This window comes from Lissotriton vulgaris, chromosome 5 (assembly GCF_964263255.1).
Source record: "Lissotriton vulgaris chromosome 5, aLisVul1.2, whole genome shotgun sequence".
Taxonomy (NCBI): domain Eukaryota; kingdom Metazoa; phylum Chordata; class Amphibia; order Caudata; family Salamandridae; genus Lissotriton; species Lissotriton vulgaris.
This window is the reverse complement of record NC_141693.1, coordinates 1,709,504,414-1,709,523,085: the sequence shown is the minus strand read 5'-3', so window position 1 is coordinate 1,709,523,085 and position 18,672 is coordinate 1,709,504,414.

The window sequence follows — 18,672 nt, the reverse complement described above, 5'->3', positions numbered from 1 at the left end:
GCTGGGTTCTGTTGCCCTTCCTCACCCGCTCCACTTCTAAAAAAAAGTTCGAGTTGTTAGGTTGTGCGTTAGCTAGGATTTCGTTCTCAATGTCACTGAGTCCAGTGGAACTCAGGGAGGTAGTACTAGAGTGAGCGGAATTGGAAGTGTCGGGTCTCCCGGGTTGGGAATTATTTTTAGGTCTGGGGATCAATGAATCATATTTGCGGTCAAAGGTGTATACCCTCCCATTCTTGTAGTCTGCCTCATCCCTCTTGATTTGGCGTGCCTTTCTATTCTTGATTTCTGTCTGATGTTTAAGCAGAATTTCATCCAGTAGGGTGTAATTCTTTACGGTGGCCTCGGGTTTGTTCAGATCTTTAATCTCTTGTTCTATATTAGAGATTTCTGTCTGTAGTTTAGCGGTCTTACGGTCAGCACTTTCGATAAGGATGTCCATAAGTGTGGTGGAGTTCTGATTTAGTGAGTCTTCCCATTTGACCATGAGATCCCGGTCGAGATCATCATAGGTGGGGAAGATATGGGACCGTAAACCCCTAGGAACTATCTTGAGTTTTAAATAGTGCTTAAGAGTGGCCCCATCCCACCACCTAGAATTTTCTTGTTTTTTAAGTTTCTCTAGTTTCAGGAATTTGTCTCTAAGACCCTCAATTCGTGCAGGACCCAAGTATGCAAGTATCTTCATCAATCTCACCAACCGTGTGCGATTTACACGCACGTCACTACTGCATGTTGGTTGCACAATTGTCACCATATGCAGCGTTGTGATAAACTTGATTACAGAATGACATGCTTACATTATTTTGTATTACCAGCCCTGAAGAGTCGTGTTGACTCAACCGTACACGACGAAACACGTGTCGGCGATTGTTATTATTCTCAAGTCTGGAGAAAATAAACATCTTGCTGTGACAAGAAGATTTACACCAAAGAACCTGCTTCTGCGCATCTTTTGCCTTTTGGTCATTGTACCTTGTTTTGATAACACACATGTAGTTGCGAGAGCCTACTTTTGTTAATTTGCCTTGTCTCTTGACTTGTTTGGACGGTTAAGGGTGTTTTACCGTCTGCTCTTTACGCACTACACAACGACACTCATGTTCTTTGCACACATTGTAACTTTCTAACCTAGGCAGCGCGCCCCCGGAGTCCTAATTTTCTAAAAACCCCTTTGCACAGTATTCTTGACTTGTCTTAGGACTGGGTGCCTCCACGTTACTAACTTTACTATTGTTACTTTTACTTAGCTGGTTATTGTCCATCACAAAATGGACAGGGATAAAGCAGCAGCAGATCTCTTTGAAAACCTGGCCAAAGGCATGCCCACACACCAGGCATCGGCCGCAGCGGGTCCTGCACGAATTGAGGGCCTTAGAGACAAATTCCTGAAACTAGAGAAACTTAAAAAACAAGAAAATTCTAGGTGGTGGGATGGGGCCACTCTTAAGCACTATTTAAAACTCAAGATAGTTCCTAGGGGTTTACGGTCCCATATCTTCCCCACCTATGATGATCTCGACCGGGATCTCATGGTCAAATGGGAAGACTCACTAAATCAGAACTCCACCACACTTATGGACATCCTTATCGAAAGTGCTGACCGTAAGACCGCTAAACTACAGACAGAAATCTCTAATATAGAACAAGAGATTAAAGATCTGAACAAACCCGAGGCCACCATAAAGAATTACACCCTACTGGATGAAATTCTGCTTAAACATCAGACAGAAATCAAGAATAGAAAGGCACGCCAAATCAAGAGGGATGAGGCAGACTACAAGAATGGGAGGGTATACACCTTTGACCGCAAATATGATTCATTGATCCCCAGACCTAAAAAAAATTCCCAACCCGGGAGACCCGACACTTCCAATTCCGCTCACTCTAGTACTACCTCCCTGAGTTCCACTGGACTCAGTGACATTGAGAACGAAATCCTAGCTAACGCACAACCTAACAACTCGAACTTTTTTTTAGAAGTGGAGCGGGTGAGGAAGGGCAACAGAACCCAGCCACCAAAGGCCGCTGCAGACCCAAACCCCATAGGGGCAAACGCGGGAACAAGCGAGGAATATCGCAGAAAACTAAGGTCAGGGACACAGAGGAACTAACCACACTAGTTGATGATGTCCAAGTCATCAATCTTTCCTCAATATCATTGACACCAGAAACGATTTCCCTACTCAGCAAAGGCCTTAACTTCAACCCCTATGCTACAGGTGACTTGTGTCAGACTAAAATTGACCTTTTTAAGTTTACACGCAACCTGAAACTCAAGAAACATTTTGTGGGATCACAACAGACACAAAGACAACCTACTCTTGTTCCAAATGTATTTGACGATGTACCTTTGACTATTAAAGATGTACAAGCAACACACCTGCTTCTTTCTTTGACAGACAGGGAAGACAGTCCATTGGAAATGGAACAGTTACTGGAAGAACTTGATGTGGAAACTGACTATAGTATAACGAGTGGTCTCAAATGCAAATCTAAATGGATACCTACATTATCAGGTGGTAATACTATTGATAACTTTCACAAACGTGTTCTGGAAGACCTGAACAGAACCAACACCAGAAACCTAGACATGAAGTTCAAATACAAAGACAATCTAACTAGAGGTGAACGCTCAGCACTTTCGACTCTTAGCAAGAACCCCAATATCATCATTAGGGAGGCCGACAAGGGGGGCAATGTAGTGGTCATGGATCTACTTGACTACAACAATGAGATCCTTGGCCAATTGAGCGATTGCTCATGTTACGAATCACTCAACTACAACCCCACAGGTCCATTAACTAAGCTAATAAATGAACAACTGCTACACTGGAAACAATCAGGTCTTTTAGATGACAACGAATACCTATATCTCAAAGTCCACAAACCCACACATCCATGGCTCTACACCCTACCTAAAGTCCACAAGGACCTACCATTCCCACCTGGCAGACCAATAGTGTCGGGGATTGGGGGTCCCACTGAAAGAGTCGCAGAATATGTGGACCTCTTTTTGGGACCCTTAGTGAGAAACCTTCCTTCATTCATACAAGACTCAAAACATATATTAAACATCATGGCAGATATTGATTGGCAGAAAGACACCATACTAGTCACCATGGATGTGGTGTCCCTTTACACCAGCATCAACTTAGACCTAGGAATTGAAGCTATCACTAAGGTTCTTTCCAATAGACCAGCTTCACTATGGGCGCACACAAACATGTTAATATACATGATGAAGATCATTTTGGAGAATAATTTCTTCATGTTTGATCGTAAATGGTACCGCCAGAAGAAAGGAGTAGCCATGGGCTCCAAATTTTCACCCTCCTTTGCAAATCTCTTCATGGGGGCATTGGAGGCTGACCTTATTTGGGGCACTAAAGGAACACAATACACTGACTCCATAGTCTTTTGGGGCCGATACATAGATGACTGCTTTCTGATGTGGTCCGGAACTGAGGAACTTCTTCATTCTTTTTTCGAATACCTTAACACCAACACTTGGGAAATCAGCTTCACCATGCAGCATAGCTTGACCAGCATTGAGTTTTTAGACCTGGAATTCTATGTAAAAAACAATCATTTACACTCGAAACTTTTTAGAAAACCCACCGCATGCAACTCCGTACTACATGCTTCCAGTTTTCATCCTGAACATCAGATACGATCAATCCCCTACGGAGAATTTCTTAGGGCCAAACGGAACTGTAGTGAAGCTTGTGAACTTGACAATTGTATCACAAACATGAAAAACAGGTTTCAGAATAGAGGCTATTCTAAAACTTCCCTCACGAAAGCAGAGTTAAAAACTAGGGCCATTCCAAGACCTGATTGTCTAAAAACACGTACTGAAATGAAATCCCCTGATCAACACGTAAGATTCATAACTGAGTATAATGCTTTGAACCACCTCACCAAAAAGAGTCTGAATAGGCATTGGCAACTTCTATTAGAGGACCCCACACTTAAGGAATTTATTCCAGAGAGACCTTCCATCACCTACAAGAAAGGTTTCACTTTGAGAAATAAACTGAGCCCTACCGTTCCCCCGAATACCACAACACAGGACTGGCTGTCCACACGGGGCCTTGGTTTCCACAAATGTGGATTCTGTTCCATGTGTATATGGGGTAAACACGGCACAAAAAACTTTGTAGGATATGATGGAATGGTCTATCAGATCAAACACAACATTACTTGCCTCAGTAAGTTTGTAGTGTACATAATCGAATGCCAATGTGGCAAGATATATGTAGGAAGTACCATCAGGGCTCTCAAAGAGAGGATAGCTGAACACATGAGAGCCATACAAAGGAGGGATCCCAGATACCCGGTAGCCCTTCATGTTGCAGAGTGTCAACCCAGTGAGGACGACATTAAAGTACGTGTTTTTGGGATCGATCTGATTCCCCTCAATATCAGAGGGGCAACCGTGAACTGATGCTCAGACGTAGGGAGGCCACATGGATCATGCGCTTACGCAGCGTAGAACATGGGCTTAACTACGATTCTGAGCTCCAATATTTCCTTGGAGATTAGAATCTCACCGGGGGGGATCCTTGGTGCACACTAACTGATTTTTCCTATAATGACACTGAATGTTTAGATAATGAGAATGGATGATAACATGAGAGAATTTCTCTCTCCAGGAGTTAAATGTAATCTACTTCTGTCTTGTAATGCACCAAAAAAGTTATGTATATTGTACTATATTACAGGACTATATGTCTTTTTCATACTGTTAGCTAGTACAGGCAAATGTCTATTATTCGCAACTTTTTTGTTTAATGTACATACTCCTAGTTCCGCTTATGTTAATAGAGACTTTGCTTAAATATGTGTATAGACTTTTAAATGTACAGCACTTATATCATCGGGGGTATGGTGTGTCCCCCTTTTTTTCACTTTTTTTCACTTTTTTTCACCTTTTTTTCACCTTTTAACTTAATACTCAATTCATCCAGCCACACTCGGCATGGCCCTGCATGCTCAACATCACACCTTCATTTCTTCTTCTTACTGACATATTATGTCCATATGAAAAATTTAAATAGGGATTAGATATCTGTTTCCCTTGTTATTTTGTCACTCCATTACCACACACAGGAAGGACATAATAATTTTATATTAGCGAGTAGCGGAATATTTGGAACCTACTACTACTATAGTGAACTACATTTGCTCCTCTTCCTAACCTTGGTTACGAACTGTAACATGGGAGAATGACTGATATTTCAAAAAAGTAAGACAGAGATGTGCCCCTCTTCATACATAATTTTCCTCTTAGTAATGGCGCTGACACACGCATATCATGGGAGTACTTCGTCGATTTCTACTAAATCCATTATAATCCCTCCTCTCCCGGGGTCACGTGTTCGTACACGAGAGACGACCGCCGGGAACCTACAGAGGAGGGATTGCCTGCAGCGGGTGAGTGTGACTTTCTCCACCGCTGTTTGGTAGATCACGGACCCGCGTCTTATGAAGTAAGCGTCGGGTGCCCAGGGCTCTGTACGTATGTCTTTTGGACACCAGTCTTACTTTAATTATTTGTTTTACTCGCCAGCACACCGCCGCAGAGGTCACGCACCCGTTTCCTCATCTGGGCACATCAATAGAATCCCCTCCCGGCTTTCCGCCTTACACCATAGCGAGACCCAGGTAATTCATTGTATTTTACCTTTTACCCTTTACCAGCGACCGGGCAATTATTTCTCAAGACTTTTGTTACTAACAATACTCTTTTGGGTAAACAGTATAGCGCTATAACACAGAAACTCATGATTCCTTTATTATTTTGTATAGCGCAATACTTACAAAACAGCATTACCAGTGGGAAACGATCACCTATCAGACGAGAGACTTAACCATATACTTCTACTGATCATTCTCTCAACAGTATCGACTATATCATAGTCATACAGAATACCCAGTGGTAAGAGAAAGTTTGTCTTGCTGCCCAACATCCCTTCTATGGTATACCATAGTCCTATATGCATTTTCTTCCCTTAGAAGCCTCCTTATGAGTTTCATTTCCCCCTTTTCTTTTTCTTCCTTACCCTACGTAGCCAGAAACTGAGCCTTAAAGACCCAGACTTACTCCGACCACACATTGGATTTGGAGTGGAAGGTAATACCGCTTATCCTTGGATTAAAAGATTTTTGCATGGACTGTGCTCTCTGGATCTTTACCCTCTATAGGCACCTTTATCACCACCACGGTATGAGGCCACACAAATACCTCTTCACTTATACAATTTGATTAAATATTTCTGACATCTCACTGTATACTCACCACTACCACAGACACCCTCTAATTTTAGGACCACTGTGTACGAGTGAATTATGACCACACACAGGTCTTTTTAATTTCATCTCACTCACTACGTGCACACTAGCACTATAGACCAAACACTTGCCCGAGTATGCAAGTATCTTCATCAATTTCACCAACCGTGTGCGATTTACACGCACGTCACTACTGCATGTTGGTTGCACAATTGTCACCATATGCAGCGTTGTGATAAACTTGATTACAGAATGACATGCTTACATTATTTTGTATTACCAGCCCTGAAGAGTCGTGTTGACTCAACCGTACACGACGAAACACGTGTCGGCGATTGTTATTATTCTCAAGTCTGGAGAAAATAAACATCTTGCTGTGACAAGAAGATTTACACCAAAGAACCTGCTTCTGCGCATCTTTTGCCTTTTGGTCATTGTACCTTGTTTTGATAACACACATGTAGTTGCGAGAGCCTACTTTTGTTAATTTGCATTGTCTCTTGACTTGTTTGGACGGTTAAGGGTGTTTTACCGTCTGCTCTTTACGCACTACACAACGACACTCATGTTCTTTGCACACATTGTAACGTTCTAACCTAGGCAGCGCGCCCCCGGAGTCCTAATTTTCTAAAAACCCCTTTGCACAGTATTCTTGACTTGTCTTAGGACTGGGTGCCTCCACGTTACTAACTTTACTATTGTTACTTTTACTTAGCTGGTTATTGTCCATCACAAAATGGACAGGGATAAAGCAGCAGCAGATCTCTTTGAAAACCTGGCCAAAGGCATGCCCACACACCAGGCATCGGCCGCAGCGGGTCCTGCACGAATTGAGGGTCTTAGAGACAAATTCCTGAAACTAGAGAAACTTAAAAAACAAGAAAATTCTAGGTGGTGGGATGGGGCCACTCTTAAGCACTATTTAAAACTCAAGATAGTTCCTAGGGGTTTACGGTCCCATATCTTCCCCACCTATGATGATCTCGACCGGGATCTCATGGTCAAATGGGAAGACTCACTAAATCAGAACTCCACCACACTTATGGACATCCTTATCGAAAGTGCTGACCGTAAGACCGCTAAACTACAGACAGAAATCTCTAATATAGAACAAGAGATTAAAGATCTGAACAAACCCGAGGCCACCGTAAAGAATTACACCCTACTGGATGAAATTCTGCTTAAACATCAGACAGAAATCAAGAATAGAAAGGCACGCCAAATCAAGAGGGATGAGGCAGACTACAAGAATGGGAGGGTATACACCTTTGACCGCAAATATGATTCATTGATCCCCAGGCCTAAAAATAATTCCCAACCCGGGAGACCCGACACTTCCAATTCCGCTCACTCTAGTACTACCTCCCTGAGTTCCACTGGACTCAGTGACATTGAGAATGAAATCCTAGCTAACGCACAACCTAACAACTCAAACTTTTTTTTAGAAGTGGAGCGGGTGAGGAAGGGCAACAGAACCCAGCCACCAAAGGCCGCTGCAGACCCAAACCCCATAGGGGCAAACGCGGGAACAAGCGAGGAATATCGCAGAAAACTGAGGTCAGGGACACAGAGGAACTAACCACACTAGTTGATAATGTCCAAGTCATCAATCTTTCCTCAATATCATTGACACCAGAAATGATTTCCCTACTCAGCAAAGGCCTTAACTTCAACCCCTATGCTACAGGTGACTTGTGTCAGACTAAAATTGACCTTTTTAAGTTTACACGCAACCTGAAACTCAAGAAACATTTTGTGGGATCACAACAGACACAAAGACAACCTACTCTTGTTCCAAATGTATTTGACGATGTACCTTTGACTATTAAAGATGTACAAGCAACGCACCTGCTTCTTTCTTTGACAGACAGGGAAGACAGTCCATTGGAAATGGAACAGTTACTGGAAGAACTTGATGTGGAAACTGACTATAGTATAACGAGTGGTCTCAAATGCAAATCTAAATGGATACCTACATTATCAGGTGGTAATACTATTGATAACTTTCACAAACGTGTTCTGGAAGACCTGAACAGAACCAACACCAGAAACCTAGACATGAAGTTCAAATACAAAGACAATCTAACTAGAGGTGAACGCTCAGCACTTTCGACTCTTAGCAAGAACCCCAATATCATCATTAGGGAGGCCGACAAGGGGGGCAATGTAGTGGTCATGGATCTAGTTGACTACAACAATGAGATCCTTGGCCAATTGAGCGATTGCTCATGTTACGAATCACTCAACTACAACCCCACAGGTCCATTAACTAAGCTAATAAATGAACAACTGCTACACTGGAAACAATCAGGTCTTTTAGATGACAACGAATACCTATATCTCAAAGTCCACAAACCCACACATCCATGGCTCTACACCCTACCTAAAGTCCACAAGGACCTACCATTCCCACCTGGCAGACCAATAGTGTCGGGGATTGGGGGTCCCACTGAAAGAGTCGCAGAATATGTGGACCTCTTTTTGGGACCCTTAGTGAGAAACCTTCCTTCATTCATACAAGACTCAAAACATATATTAAACATCATGGCAGATATTGATTGGCAGAAAGACACCATACTAGTCACCATGGATGTGGTGTCCCTTTACACCAGTATCAACTTAGACCTAGGAATTGAAGCTATCACTAAGGTTCTTTCCAATAGACCAGCTTCACTATGGGCGCACACAAACATGTTAATATACATGATGAAGATCTTTTTGGAGAATAATTTCTTCATGTTTGATCGTAAATGGTACCGCCAGAAGAAAGGAGTAGCCATGGGCTCCAAATTTTCACCCTCCTTTGCAAATCTCTTCATGGGGGCATTGGAGGCTGACCTTATTTGGGGCACTAAAGGAACACAATACACTGACTCCATAGTCTTTTGGGGCCGATACATAGATGACTGCTTTCTCCTGTGGTCCGGAACTGAGGAACTTCTTTTTTCGAATACCTTAACACCAACACTTGGGAAATCAGCTTCACCATGCAGCATAGCTTGACCAGCATTGAGTTTTTAGACCTGGAATTCTATGTAAAAAACAATCATTTACACTCGAAACTTTTTAGAAAACCCACCGCATGCAACTCCGTACTACATGCTTCCAGTTTTCATCCTGAACATCAGATACGATCAATCCCCTACGGAGAATTTCTTAGGGCCAAACGGAACTGTAGTGAAGCTTGTGAACTTGACAATTGTATCACAAACTTGAAAAACAGGTTTCAGAATAGAGGCTATTCTAAAACTTCCCTCAAGAAAGCAGAGTTAGAAACTAGGGCCATTCCAAGACCTGATTGTCTAAAAACACGTACTGAAATGAAATCCCCTGATCAACACGTAAGATTCATAACTGAGTATAATGCTTTGAACCACCTCACCAAAAAGAGTCTGAATAGGCATTGGCAACTTCTATTAGAGGACCCCACACTTAAGGAATTTATTCCAGAGAGACCTTCCATCACCTACAAGAAAGGTTTCACTTTGAGAAATAAACTGAGCCCTACCGTTCCCCCGAATACCACAACACAGGACTGGCTGTCCACACGGGGCCTTGGTTTCCACAAATGTGGATTCTGTTCCATGTGTATATGGGGTAAACACGGCACAAAAAACTTTGTAGGATATGATGGAATGGTCTATCAGATCAAACACAACATTACTTGCCTCAGTAAGTTTGTAGTGTACATAATCGAATGCCAATGTGGCAAGATATATGTAGGAAGTACCATCAGGGCTCTCAAAGAGAGGATAGCTGAACACATGAGAGCCATATAAAGGAGGGATCCCAGATACCCGGTAGCCCTTCATGTTGCAGAGTGTCAACCCAGTGAGGACGACATTAAAGTACGTGTTTTTGGGATCGATCTGATTCCCCTCAATATCAGAGGGGGCAACCGTGAACTGATGCTCAGACGTAGGGAGGCCACATGGATCATGCGCTTACGCAGCGTAGAACATGGGCTTAACTACGATTCTGAGCTCCAATATTTCCTTGGAGATTAGAATCTCACCGGGGGGGATCCTTGGTGCACACTAACTGATTTTTCCTATAATGACACTGAATGTTTAGATAGTGAGAATGGATGATAACATGAGAGAATTTCTCTCTCCAGGAGTTAAATGTAATCTACTTCTGTCTTGTAATGCACCAAAAAAGTTATGTATATTGTACTATATTACAGGACTATATGTCTTTTTCATACTGTTAGCTAGTACAGGCAAATGTCTATTATTCGCAACTTTTTTGTTTAATGTACATACTCCTAGTTCCGCTTATGTTAATAGAGACTTTGCTTAAATATGTGTATAGACTTTTAAATGTACAGCACTTATATCATCGGGGGTATGGTGTGTCCCCCTTTTTTACACTTTTTTTCACTTTTTTTCACTTTTTTTCACCTTTTTTTCACCTTTTAACTTAATACTCAATTCATCCAGCCACACTCGGCATGGCCCTGCATGCTCAACATCACACCTTCATTTCTTCTTCTTACCTGACATATTATGTCCATATGAAAAATTTAAATAGGGATTAGATATCTGTTTCCCTTGTTATTTTGTCACTCCATTACCACACACAGGAAGGACATAATAATTTTATATTAGCGAGTAGCGGGATATTTGGAACCTACTACTACTATAGTGAACTACATTTGCTCCTCTTCCTAACCTTGGTTACGAACTGTAACATGGGAGAATGACTGATATTTCAAAAAAGTAAGACACAGACGTGCCCCTCTTCATACATAATTTTCCTCTTAGTAATGGCGCTGACACACGCATATCATGGGAGTACTTCGTCGATTTCTACTAAATCCATTATAATCCCTCCTCTCCCGGGGTCACGTGTTCGTACACGAGAGACGACCGCCGGGAACCTACAGAGGAGGGATTGCCTGCAGCGGGTGAGTGTGACTTTCTCCACCGCTGTTTGGTAGATCACGGACCCGCGTCTTATGAAGTAAGCGTCGGGTGCCCAGGGCTCTGTACGTATATCTTTTGGACACCAGTCTTACTTTAATTATTTGTTTTACTCGCCAGCACACCGCCGCAGAGGTCACGCACCCGCTTCCTCATCTGGGCACATCAATAGAATCCCCTCCCGGCTTTCCGCCTTACACCATAGCGAGACCCAGGTAATTCATTGTATTTTACCTTTTACCCTTTACCAGCGACCGGGCAATTATTTCTCAAGACTTTTGTTACTAACAATACTCTTTTGGGTAAACAGTATAGCGCTATAACACAGAAACTCATGATTCCTTTATTATTTTGTATAGCGCAATACTTACAAAACAGCATTACCAGTGGGAAACGATCACCTATCAGACGAGAGACTTAACCATATACTTCTACTGATCATTCTCTCAACAGTATCGACTATATCATAGTCATACAGAATACCCAGTGGTAAGAGAAAGTTTGTCTTGCTGCCCAACATCCCTTCTATGGTATACCATAGTCCTATATGCATTTTCTTCCCTTAGAAGCCTCCTTATGAGTTTCCTTTCCCCCTTTTCTTTTTCTTCCTTACCCTACGTAGCCAGAAACTGAGCCTTAAAGACCCAGACTTACTCCGACCACACATTGGATTTGGAGTGGAAGGTAATACCGCTTATCCTTGGATTAAAAGATTTTTGCATGGACTGTGCTCTCTGGATCTTTACCCTCTATAGGCACCTTTATCACCACCACGGTATGAGGCCACACAAATACCTCTTCACTTATACAATTTGATTAAATATTTCTGACATCTCACTGTATACTCACCACTACCACAGACACCCTCTAATTTTAGGACCACTGTGTACGAGTGAATTATGACCACACACAGGTCTTTTTAATTTCATCTCACTCACTACGTGCACACTAGCACTATAGACCAAACACTTGCCCGAGTATGCAAGTATCTTCATCAATCTCACCAACCGTGTGCGATTTACACGCACGTCACTACTGCATGTTGGTTGCACAATTGTCACCATATGCAGCGTTGTGATAAACTTGATTACAGAATGACATGCTTACATTATTTTGTATTACCAGCCCTGAAGAGTCGTGTTGACTCAACCGTACACGACGAAACACGTGTCGGCGATTGTTATTATTCTCAAGTCTGGAGAAAATAAACATCTTGCTGTGACAAGAAGATTTACACCAAAGAACCTGCTTCTGCGCATCTTTTGCCTTTTGGTCATTGTACCTTGTTTTGATAACACACATGTAGTTGCGAGAGCCTACTTTTGTTAACCCTGGAGGAATGGTTAAGCAACCAGAAAATACTGTGCCCACCCAGGGGGATATTGTAAGGAGTCCATCCTAATGTCATTAAGCCCAAACGGCATGGTTAAGCAACCAATGCAAAATAAACTGGGTCCACTTAAGAGTTATACAAGCCTAACTCATGGAGCAACAATAAGATACAATAAAGAGTCTTTCCACAGGTGAAAGCTGTCCAACACCTGGAGGAATAATTAAGTAACTAGGCTGTACTATATGGGGTCGACCTAGGAGCAACACAAACACAGCAGTTGAAGACGCAGTCAGGGGCGGCTCTAGGCTCATGGTGGCCCTGGGCAGGGAGCTTATGTAGGGGGCCCCAGAAGAGGGGGTCCGGGTGGGGCGGAGCCCCCCGGAGCTCAGGAAGGTACCAGCCGGCCAGCACAGGGTAGGGAAAAAAATAAGCCAATCAGGAACCAGGAGGAACGCAGGCGCGGAGGCCATTGAAGAGGGGGGTCAGGGTGTTTGGAAGTGGACCAGAGCCGGAGGCCGCCAAATCCCTGCCAGGGGCCACCACGCAAATATGTATCCATCCTCAGAGGATTATTATATTAAGGATATATATTGGCGTGGTGGCCCCTGGGGTTTGGTGGCCCTGTGCAGGTGCACAGCTTGCACATGCCTAAGGCCGCCCCTGACACAGTTAAATGACCTGAAAATACTACATGGAGTTGATCTAAGACCACTGCAAGCCCATCTCTAGAGGAACAGTTTTTTTCATAATTTTTTATTTTCATTACATTACGAGAATATAAAATGTAAGAGTTAAATATAGAAAAATAAATAGGATACAATTCATCTTGTCACACACAGCCAAATAATAAATAGTTATATGGTCGAAAATGGCTAACAAGCATACAAAAATATGAAAATTAAATACAAATAAATAGATAGAATACACTACATCTTGTTCCACACAGCCAGGTAGTAGATACTTTAAATATTTAAAGATTGGCTAACAAACGTGCACACATCATTTACCCCCTTTCTTAAGCGCAGAGCCATATGATACTTCATTTCATCTAAACTTGGTAAGATAGAACATCTTCCTTTTGCACGTTATTTCATAACACATTCGAGAGATCTTAATTCGTATCTCATGATTTCAATAGACGAACACCTTACATGACCGACGAAAACTGCATTGCATCCTTGATTGAACCCTTATTTAAACGTCTATTGTTTTGAACCTGGAAGTGAACGTAGTTAACATTGGATACTAACCCATACTACCTTCCCCTTCTCATATTTTACAGAATTTGGAGATGGCCCCCATTCAGAGAGCATAGAGCTCTTCCCGTGCTTGTACATGCTGCATCTTTGCTACTCACTGCCCATGAAGGAAACTTCTCTTGATTTCCACTTTTGGAGAATCAATGATTTGGCCACTGGAGTCGAAATGAAGTATAATTGTTTTTGATGCACTCTCAGATTTACCAGGTTGCATATCCCAAAGAGGGATCACTTACAAAATCCATACTAATATAATAAAGAGAGAGCCCAAACCTTTGAGGCGGGAAATCTCAGGAACCACAGCACCAATCACAACACCCAATACAACGTTGGAAAGGGCAGTTGCAGCAGAAGGACATAGGCTATGCAGACGCCCACCATATACATGTAAAAGGTAAAAGAACCGTGCCAGCAAAGTAGTCCCTTGTGGGCGTGTGTGTGTTGTGCTGTGGGAGTGTACTGGGGGCGTGACAAACGCTGGGGGCGTGTGGTACGTTCCACCCTTCATGTCATGTCTCATATCGTGTGCTAATCCCACCCTGCTCCCTTTAAATACACCTGCACCCCATAATCATAACCCACCCTTACTCCTTAAAATACCCCAACACCCTTAAACACTAACCCATCTTAACCCTATAATATATACCCTGTACCCTGTACCCAAACCTATCCCTAAACCCTAAAAATACCCCTGTACCCCAAAACCCAAACCTAGCCCTGAACCCTATAAATACCTCTGTACCTCAAAACCCAAACCTACACCTGAACCCTAAAAATACCCCTGTACCCCAAAACCCAAACCTAGCCCTGAACCCTAAAAATACCACTGTGCCCCAAAACCCAAACCTACCCCCGAACCCTAAACTACCCCTGTACCCCAAAACCCAAAACTAGCCCTGAACCCTTAAAATACCCCTGTACCCAAAACACAAACCTACGCCTGACCCCTAAAAATACCCCTGTACCCCAAAACCCAAACCTAGCACTAAACCCTAAAAATGACCCTGTACCCCCAAAACCCAAACCTACCCCTGAACCCTAAAATACCCCTGCACCTCAAAACCCAAACCTAGCCCTGAACGCTAAAAATACCCCAGTACCCAAACCTAGCCCTGAACCCTAAAAATACTCCAAAACCCAAACCTAGCCCTGAACCCTAAAAATAACTCTGTACCCCAAAACCCAAACCTACCCCTGAACCCTAAAATACCCCTGTACCCCAAAATCCAAACCTAGCCCGGAACCCTAAAAATACCCCTATACCCCAAAACCCAAACCTATCCCTAAACCCTAAAACTACCCATGTACCATATAACCCAAAACTATATCTGAACCCTTAAAATACCCAAGCCCCCCAAAACATATACCTCAGTACCCCAAATCATATACCCCTATACCCATACTTACCTTATCCAAACATTAAAAAACCATGCTTTTACCATTCATGCATTTACAACGAATTTCGTTGCAAATGTATGCGTGGTAAAAGCATATAAAATGTAATGCCATGCGTTATAATGGCATTGCGGAGTCATGGTACTTTCGTAATGAAAGTATGCAGAGTGATGGTATGCGGAAAGAAAGTTGCAGAATAATGGGTGTTTACCCTCCCCGGTAAGTACATTGGTGGCACGGCACGGCGGCACGGCGGCACGGCGGCCCACATCTCCAGCAACATACTCATAGTTTTTTCACCACCCATTTGAAAAATGCACAGGTCTCTCTCATTGATGGCCAGCACCGACATACACTTTTAGACACACCTCCCACCACAAGTTCTAGAATTGCGAACTTTAGAGCTGGGGAGCTACGTTCGGATCTCGGCATCAGCTCAACATCCTGTGATTCCAGGCAAATCGCTTTGTCTCCCCGTGCCTACCACCAATAAATGTGTTCTTCTGTAATGTAAATTGTGCTCATGCCATGTTGTTGAGTTCGCGCTATATAATATTGGAAGGAAAAATAAAGTAGGGAAACTCGAGTTCACACACTACTGAACGCGCACTCTTAAGTGCATCAGCATTGCACTGTGAATTGGAGCTTTTCACAGGCCTGTCACAGATAAGAAATCCTACAAAACAATATACTACTGGCCGGCAGCAATTCATACCCGGACAACCTCGGGACGGGCTGCTAGTATAGAATACAAAAATATAGAATACTAAAAATATCGAAGTAAAAATATAGAAAGCAAAAATATCGAAGTCCTATCTACAAACAGGTAAGAACAAAAATATCGAATCAAAAATACCGAAGAACAAAATATATAGTTAGTCAAAATTTTGAATGTCTTAAAAGTAATTTAAAATTAATGAAATATTAACTATAATTAACTAAAACATACTTAAAAATACTTAAATAACTTTAAAAGTATTAAATAATTAATTTAAGTTAAAAAAACATAAACATACAATTTATTTTTTTAATACATATATATATATATATATATATATATATATATATATATAAACATATATATATATATATATACATATGTATATATATATATATATATATATATATATATTAACATAATATTAATTAATAATATACAATATTTTTACTGTAGGATAGCGGGAGGGTAACATTTACTATTACCACTCCAGCAACTGCAACAGTAGGATAAACGTTGGATAGCGTAGGGGTAAAAATTACTATTCCCACTCCAGTGAGTACAACAGTAGGGAAAGCGCTGGATGGCATAGGGGTAAAAATTACTATTCGCACTCCAGAGAGTGCAACAGTAGGGAAAGCATTTGATAGCGTAGGGGTAAAAATTACTATTCCTACTCCAGACAGTGAACAGTAGGGAAAGCGTTGGATAGCGTAGGGGTAAAAATGACTATTCCCACTCCAGAGAGTGCAACAGTAGGGAAAGCGTTGGATAGCGTAGGGGTAAAAATTACTATTCCCACTCCAGAAAGTGCAACAGTAGGGAAAGCGGTGGATAGCGTAAGGGTAAAAATGACTATTCCCACTCCAGAGAGTGCAACAGTAGGGAAAGCGTTGCATAACGGGAGGGTAAAAATTACTATTCCCACTCCAGAGAGTGCAACAGTAGGGAAAGCATTGGATAGCGTAGGGGTAAAAATTACTATTCCCACTCCAGAGAGTGCAACAGTAGGGAAAGCGTTGGATAGCGTAGGGGTAAAACTTACTATTCCCACTCCAGAGTCTGCAACAGTAGGGAAAGCGTTAGATAGCGTAGGGGTAAAAATTACTATTCCCACTCCAGAGAGTGCAACTGTAGGGAAAGCGTTGGATAGCTTAGGGGTAAACATTTCTATTCCCACTCCAGTGAGGGCAACAGTAGGGAAAGCGTTGGATAGCGTAGGGGTAAAAATTACTATTCCCACTCCATAGAGTGCAACAGTAGGGTAAGCGTTGGATAGCGTAGGGGTACAAATTACTATTCCCACTCCATTGATTGCAACAGTAGGGAAAGTAAATACTTCATATATTAATAAAAATAAATTAAATTTTAATACTAATAAAAAATTTATTAAACGTAATTACCAATTTAATATAATATAATATAATGATTAATCAATTAAAAATAAAAATAAAATGTAATTATTAAAATTCATTACCTATTAATACAAATAAATTACCAATTAACAATTATTTAATTAGCAATTAAAAATTAATTAACAATTAATTCAAAATAAATACCAATAAATAAATTACAATATTTAATTAATTACAACAAATTACTTTCCACCCTAATCCCCTATAAACCCACAACCCGCTACGGGAAATACATTTATAAAATTAACATAATTATCAATTAATCAATTAATACAAATTAATTACCAATTGAAATGTAATTAATTACCTATTAAAAATTATTTAACAATTAATTCAAGATAAATACCAATACATACATTAAAATATTTAATTAATTATAATTAATTACTTCCCACCCTATTCCCCTATAAACCCACAACCCGCTACGGAAAAAAAAAAATAATAATATAATTATCAATTAAGTAAAATTAATTGCCAATTAAAATTTATTTATTACCAATTAAAAATTAATTAACAATTAATTCAAAATAAATACCAATAAATACATTAAAATATTTAATTAATTATAATTTTATTACTTCCCACCCTATTCCCCTATAAACCCACAACCCGCTACAGAATTAAATTACGCAAAAATTAAATAACATAAAATTCATTACTTAAAATAAATTATAAAATAAATATACACTTTTCACACATATACTAACATTCAAAATTTGCTATTATTAAAAATTCGATATATTTAATACCTATATTATATACTTCGATATTTTGACTTTCTATATTTATGAAAAACTATATTAAATTACTTACCTTAAATTCGATTTTTTTGTTGACTATATTCTGTCAATTTTAAATTTTGTCCATTCTATATTTTCACTGCGATATTAGTGCTATTCTATATTTTTGATTCTATGTTTTGTGTGTATACCCCCAAAGAGGACCCCCAAAGGTTCTGGTGGTATTACATTTGGAGCTTCGCCTCTAACCATTAAAACACTTTTCTCCAAAATAAAAACAGTTCTGAGCAAGTAAAAATTGTATGCAACCAATTGATCGCCCCTACCCACCTCACATCTAAAGCATAACCTGATGAGATTTCACCCCTACCGCCCCTAGTGCCCCCTGTCCCTCCCTCCCCCCATCACAACCCTTTATGAGGCCCCACCCATCCTAGGCCACCCATTGAGCTAACATCCCTCCCTCCCTGATCACCTAGCCCCCCTCCACATCCTAGCTGAGTACTTTGTCATGGCACACTGAGCCCTCCACCAGGAAGGGGACACCCTGGAGGGTCACTGTCTAGCCTACCCATTTACCAATGTCACAGACA